Source organism: Peromyscus eremicus, chromosome 10, assembly GCF_949786415.1.
Source record: "Peromyscus eremicus chromosome 10, PerEre_H2_v1, whole genome shotgun sequence".
Classification (NCBI taxonomy): Eukaryota; Metazoa; Chordata; class Mammalia; order Rodentia; family Cricetidae; genus Peromyscus; species Peromyscus eremicus.
The window spans coordinates 36,307,416-36,315,065 of NC_081426.1; the positions used below are offsets into that span (position 1 = coordinate 36,307,416).

The 7,650-nt window shown below is 40.1% G+C and overlaps 1 long non-coding RNA gene across 1 annotated transcript; it reads right to left on the reverse strand.

The window, feature by feature from the left end:
- Positions 1-3,646: 3,646 nt before the first annotated feature.
- Positions 3,647-7,349, reverse strand: LOC131920618 (uncharacterized). The gene is made up of 3 exons (XR_009381726.1): positions 7,023-7,349; positions 5,750-5,967; positions 3,647-4,156 (listed from the first exon to the last, which is right to left on the reverse strand). It is a non-coding gene; the product is annotated as an uncharacterized LOC131920618 (long non-coding RNA).
- Positions 7,350-7,650: the final 301 nt, after the last annotated feature.

The window sequence follows — 7,650 nt, forward strand, 5'->3', positions numbered from 1 at the left end:
AACCTTTGGGTGTGGTTTGTTTGGAAGGCAGAATGCATTTTTTTCCAAGCAATGTTACATATGGAAGTTAGGTTCCTAAGTATGTCTGTTTAATCATTTGTTTCCACTCAGTACAGAGTATTATTTTTTGTCTTAATAAATAGGACTGCATATACATATATATAATACTGTATTAACTAGAGGGAGAGACTATCCCATTTTCCTTGGAGTTGGTTTGGCTCAGAAAAGAGTAAATGCCACCAATATCTCTTCCCTTTGGGAAGAATTAGAATCCATGTCAAGATGTTAAAAGTGATTCTTAGAATCAGCCCAATTTTGCATTCTCTCTGGCAATATCACCTGAGGAAACGAGTGAAAGGAGGGGATAAGCTATAGCAAAAGCCAATTAAAACAGGCTAAAGCATTGGTCCAAAGAGCATTCTAAAGTCAAGCTTCACTAGTAGTGAATCAGATACTGTTGCAATTTTTGCTAAGCTTTAGAGTCTATTTCCCAAGAGACAAGAACCTTAGGAGAGAAGACAGTCATGCTTTGATATTGACAAACCACAACAGTGTAGAGCGTTAGAGGAAGACGCACTTGAAGAGTACACATGCAGCCAGACATTTCCACCAAAATCTATCAGGTACCTCCACTCTCCTCACTGTGGGAGAGTTTCTCCACAGGGTGACATCGTCTGTTCCCTCTAATTCTCTTCTACACCCTGTTCCTACCATGCATGATATATTTTCCAAGTTGCTATATTGTGTAGCTTATTATCATTCTGCTTGTTTCTATGACCCATATATTCTCTGATGGAAGGCAGTGTAGCATGCAGGAATGATGTAACTCTAGGATTAGACAATCTGGTTTGAACTTAGATTGACCTCTTACTGGTTAAGGAGTCTCAGGAAGCTTAACTGGCTTCTTAAGACTGTTTCCTTATATATGAAATAAAAGACAACAATGACTATCCTGCTATGTGGATTCAATTTGCTTACCATGTGTATCTGATGGTGTGTCTGGCACAGTTGTCCAGATTATTCTTGATAATGAGTCCTCTTGCTAACTCTATGGAGTAAGAGTGATGTATCTTTTATAAAATTAGATGTCCAATGTACTGAGCCCCCCAGCAAGGTACAGAGTTGAGATTCAAGTACAGGTTTGTCTTGGTGCCCTTACATTTCACTCTCTGCCTCCTCAACTGGGGACCTTCATGCTATCTGCAATGATAGAGATGTTAACTGAGGGAGTCCATAAGTCCTTCCCAGAATGTTCCTGGCTATGTAGGAGGAGGTGATTCTGTGGTCAAATGGCTAGCTTACTCTATAGTCCTTGGTCTTCTTGTGATACTCTTTTTATAAGTTTATGTAATTTTCTTTCTTACTGGAGATATCACTATGCTCCACTTAAAATGGCTATTTTAACGATTAGGAAAAATTATATAAAGTAAAATGCTAACTCCATGAATTTCAGCGTGAGTACAGAAGATGACCAAAATAAGGACAGCAGCAACAACAAAATGGTATAATGATAAGCAAATACAGAAAGACATGAGTCATGGAGACACACTGTTTTCTGGTTGTTCTTTTAAACAATTAAAGATCACATAGAACCTGTGAAAAATAAAAATAAAAATAAGGCTGATCTTGGGTCCCTTGTAAAAAGAAAGTGACAAAACAAACCTTCCAAATTACGTAGTTCTGGATAAGAGCAACTTTATCCTTATGTATCCAGGACAAATCTTTCCATCAGCCAAAAACAAATAGAGGGATTACTAGGGTTTCAGATGCTGCTTGGTTACAGGTAACTTTTTGATGAGAAACCCAGGATTGGGGATACCTTTTCTGTGAAAAGTTCAGAAAGTTGACCAAATCTCTCCCTCCAAAGATTAAACTGTCTTCCAAGAATTTATTTTTCTTATATAAGAGAGAGATGGGGAGGCAAAATAATAAAAAGGGGGAATGAAAACTCTTGGTGGAGGCTATGAGATAGAGAGATGTACAAAGGGAGAAGAGAGGTTGACAGCAGGGTGGAGAAGAGGGGCCATCGATTATGAAGAAAAAGAAAATGTTGTGGTCTGGGTGGCTTCCAGCCAACTCAGTGGACTTTATTTGCTGTTTTCATCAGAAACTCTGGGGAAAGACATAATCATTTCTCAACTGGAATTTGATTCCTTTTTAGCTGTGTAGGTGGAAAATAACCTGAGATTGCTGTGTTGGTTTAACTGGTCCAGGCACACTGCCTCTTCTCCACTGCAGCCATCTGCTGGCAATAAATCTGTACATGATTGTCCTGTAAGTGTGTGGGATACTGCATTTCTTCCTTCAAGGTACTTCTACATATTTTGGCTTAGAAGGACCCTAGAACTGAGAATGTGAGTTCACTCTAAGAACCAATGATTTCATGTAAATAGATACTTTTCTACAGGACTGCATTAATGTTAGAAACTTTGAGACTATAATTTATGTGTGTGTGTGTGTGTGTGTGTGTGTGTGTGTGTGTGTGTGTGTGTGTGTGTATGTGTATGAGAGAGAGAGAGAGAGAGAGAGAGAGAGAGAGAGAGAGAGAGAGAGAGAGAGGAGACTTTTGGCAAGACCCCCTATCTCTGTGTCCATAAGGTAACAGGGAAGTAACTAGGGAAATGAAGGGAAGACCTAGAAACCAGGTGGATGGCTTGAGTCCTAACCTACCAGGAGAGTGGACCTTCATCTCTGAGAGACCAGAATATGAGTGTATATGTGGGGGAAACCACAGTGGGGTTTGGAGTCAACTTCAGCTGTACAGGTGAAAAGCTTTTGCTGTTCTGACTCAAACAGGTACAGACAAAGTAGGAAGCAATAGACACATCAATATTGTAGAAATTCACTTTCTGTTGCTCTAAGTGTGCGTTGATAGACTGTGTAGCTGTTATGTGACTTTTTCTGGAGATAATAGCAACTCTCCATTTGCCACAAATAAGATACCGAGCCAGACAAACAAACAATTCCACTCAATTTGACTTGATGAACTAATGAGTTTATTGAGATTATTTGAAGGAACACGAGTGAGAGGTTACATACAAGAACACAGGTGAGAGAAAAGCAGATGAACAACCCCCTGCCCCTAGCATGAGTGACAACTCATGGAAGTGGCATTCTACTAGCCCCCTGCTCAACTTGCAGATAGCCCCCTTTCTCCTAGGAGTGGAGCATGGATTATACAACCTGGGGAAAGGCTTACAAGTTGTGTAAATGTCCTGGGTTTCTTAGCCTGATACACGTCCCACCCCCAATCTCTGGAAGGAATATTCTAATTCTCAGGGAATAGCTACATGAGAGTAGTTAAAACAAAAAGAAGTGTGTTTAGCTTAAGGCTGTGGAAATTGTCGAGTGTGGTGCTAACATCCGTGTAGCATCGGATGAGAACCTTCCACATAGTCCAAAAATGGCCCATGGCATCATAAAGTGAAGCAGAGCAGGCTGTCAACCATGGGTCTCTCTTCCTTTTCTCAGAAGACCATGAATTGCCATCTTGCATACTTAATCTGGATTTCCTCTCAAAGGCTCTACTGGGCCCTACCACTTACTTCACAATGGGGGTTACATTTCATCATGGTTATTCATAAGTATAGAGTTTTGGCAGGGACATTTAAACCAAAGAAAGTACTTAGTAAGTACTAATGTTATTTGTTCATTTGGTGTCTACTTTCTTTTCCTCTCTATGCTTCAGCTCTAGTTATTTTGATTCCTCTCTTGTCTCCTTCAAGTGTTTGGAGAGAAGCAACCATGTTAAGCAGAAGAGCCCCTGTGCTTTAACAGCAGACTAGAGGAGAAGAGGGAGAGGGAACATGGCTCTCTCATTACACATCTGAAGCTTCAGCTAGGATATTACACTTCTATGTGGCAAATCTGAGCTTTTGGCGTTACTTTATGGGTCTTTCCCTAAAATGGAAAATTTTGGATACTTGAAGTGAAGAATTATTTTTTCCTATTAGAGAGGAAGATTGTCACATATAGAAGTCAAGGTAAAACTTATATCCAGCTCATATGTATGCTAGAGGATGAATGACTGCTAGAAATATCTTCCTAGAAATGAGAGAAAGAGTATATGGAAATGGCCAACCAATGACTGATCCAACTGCAGACCCATGCCACGAGAGGGAGTCCACCACTGACACTGTCTGGGTTGCCCCGAGACCTAGGATAGAACCAAACATGACAGGAAAAAAAGATGAGAAAAAGCCAATGAAATGATCCATAATGATACTACTCTGCTATACTACTAGACCAGAGATTAGCATAATCATCATCAGAGAGGCTTCATCCAGCAACAGATGGGAGCAGATGTAAAGAACCACAGCCAAACATTAGGTGGAGCTCAGGGAATCCTTCAGAAGAAAAGGAGAATTGTAGGAGCCAGAGGCATCAAGTGCACCAGAAGAAAATGGCCTACAGAATCAAATAACCAGGGCTCATATGGACTCACAGAAATTGAACCAACAATCAGGGAGCCTGTAAGGGTCTGACCTAGGTCCTCTGCATATGCCTTATAGTTGTGTAGCTTGGTGTTCTTGTGGGATTCCTAACGGTAGGATCAGGGGCTGTCTCTGACTTTTTTGCCTGCTTGTGGGATCCTTTCCTCCTACTGGGTTGCCTTGTCCAGCCTTAATATGAAGAGATGCGCCTAGTCTTATTGCAATTTGATATGCCATGATTGGTTGATATCCCTGGGAGACCTGCCCTTTTTTGAAGGGAAAGGAGGAAGAGTGGATCTGGGGCAGATGGAAGGTGAAGGAGGGCTGGAAGGAGAGGAGGAGGGGAAACTGAGGTCAGGATGTAATATATGAGGGAAAATAAAAAAATAAGCATAGGAGGTGTCTGTGGTGTGCGATGGAAATAGAAGATGCACAAAGGTCTCTGGGGAACTTGGCTGACTTCTTCCTTTGACCTGATACTTACAACTTGTGCACTTAAAAAATTGCGGCTAGTGTGCTGTGCATTGAGTCAAAGAAGTTCAAACTTGTCACTATCAAAGTTCCTTACAAAAGACAGACATACGTAAGACAAACACAGGTTAGTTTCTAAAGTCAGTTCCACTGTGAGATAAGGCAGCCTTTCTCTTCCTTTCACTGGACCAGTCCTGTTTCATGCACTTCTTGTTTCTTCTTTACTTAATATCTCTTCTTTAGTTTATGATAATTTCATACATGTAATCAGTGTATCTTAATCATATCCACTCCAACTCCCCAATCTCATTTCCTCTAGTTACCTTTAACTTGTCCCTATCCCCCTTTAATATCCTCTCCTTTTTACTTTTTGGTAACCATCTGAGTCCTTGTAGTTCTATTTGTTGGAATATTGGCTGATCTTGTAGGCCTGATTGTGTGTAGGTAACCATAGCAGGTATGAATTCATGAGTGCAATGGTCATTTCATGTCCAGAAGACAATATTCTATAGCAGCCATCCCCCTCCTCTGACTCTTACGTTCTTTATATCCCCTCTTGAATGATGTTCCATGAGCCTTGGGGGAGGGGACATTGATACAGATGTCTCATTTAGGACAGAGCACTCAATAGTCACATAGTCTCAGCATTTTGGTGGGGTATGGATCTCTACATTAGCTGCTGACCACTGCAGAGAGAAGCTTCTTTGGCCAAGGTTGAGGGCAGCACTAACCTATGTGTGTAAATATAAATACTTATAAGGCAGTTTGACATTATGACTATTTAGTAAGACAACAGCAGTAAGTTTCCCGCCATACCCAGGGCCTATGACCTCTCTTCTCATTACCTTTTGACCAGGTTTAGAGTATCTTGCATAAGTTTTCTCCTGTGAAGCAGACCCCAGACCCAGGCCTGAAGTGATTGGTTTCTCCCATAACCTTCTTGCCACTATTACACCAGTGGCTCATCTTGTGTGGCATATTGGTTTTGTAGCATGCAGGCTTCATTGATGGCTTTTCTCCCCTAGAAGCTGGCATAGCATCTTGTGGAGCTATGAAAGCTAGCCTGAAGAAGAGATATTTCCAATCAATTCCACATTTATTTCTTCATGTCCTGAAGTCAAAGTGTGTGGTGTCTTCAGCAAGCATTACTGTTTATGATGGGCAACCAAGAGCAAAGGCAATGGTCTGTGATGTTTAGAAGGACTCCGAGGCTTCCCTTACCAATAACTCTTAGGGAAGTACTCCATGCTTGACACTGTGGTTTCTATTTAATAACCCTCATCTTCTGGGGGAAGTATTATCCACTCATTCAGGGTACCCATGTTCAAACTCTTTTAAAATTATATTTTTGAATTAACTTATAATAGTGCATTTCCATAAGCCTTTAAAGCAAGTCCTTAGTTTCTACCAATATACTCCTCCTCTATCCATCCTCCTGTGGCATCCCTGCTTAAACCTTTACCCCAGTATTCCTCCCTTCTACTTTCATAACATACGTGTTCTACTATTCTCTCACCTCCTAATATCTCTTCCACTCCCCTTCTTGTGGGCAGTTTCTAGCTCCCTGCATTCTACAGCTATTCTAAGTCAAGCACACAAATCTAAATATGTAAAGCTATAGTCCACATACGAAAGAGAACATGCAACTCAGTGCAACCTTTTTCAGTTCTATCTATTTTCCTGCAGCTTTCCTAATTGCATTTTTATTTACAGTGGAATAAGATTTCATTAAGTATATGCAACACATTTTCATTAGTATTCATTTAAACTATGAGAATAAGAAGATTCTCTATTATTTAAGACTGGTAATATTTAAAAATCATGGTCAAATTAATGAGGGTTGAGAAAATGAGCAATTACAGTTTCAACTTGACCAAATACCTTTGTATAAAACTGACAATTTGTGATCATCCACTCACCAACCCACCCACTCATAGACTCACTCATGTGTCCTCCTACCCACTTACCTACCTATTAATTTACACCCACACCCAATGTCCACCTATCTAACCATACTCACCCACTAATTTCTGCATGAAATAGTCCATCATTTTGCTCACTCACTCTTTATTCTTCCCTTCCTGGTTCCACCCACACTCAAGAGACTAATGTGCCTACCTACAGCCTGCAGATCCAGAGCACAGAGCTACAACTCTTGCTGATAGGCAAATGCATTTCCATTCCAATCTTCAGGGAGCTTGACGCCTAATGAGATTTATAAAAACTAAATTATAACAAAATGGGAAATGCTTTGATGAAGGCATATAGCAAGATACTGATTTCACAATGCTATGGATATTTAAAACAAAATTAACCCAGGCTTGGTGGCTCATGAATATAATGCCAGTAGTCAGGATGTACAGGTAGGAATTCAAGGCCAGCTTGAATTATATATCAAGTTTCATGGCAGACTGGGCTATTAGACCCTGCTTCAAATCAAATAGTATATGTATATGTATGTGTGTATATCTATCTATCTATCTATCTATCTATCTATCTATCTATCTATCTATCTATCTATCATCTATCTATCTATCTATCATCTATCTATCTATCTATCTATCTATCTATCTATTTATCTATCTATCATCTCATTATCTTCTAAATATCCATCAACAGAATAGCATTTTCTGTGATGTTCTCCATGGTTTTGTTGTTAAGAACATGATCTCAGAACTTGGATTACTAGCTATCTCATTGTAGAAGTTCCTTAACTCTCCCCTCACACATTTAATATAGGACTGAA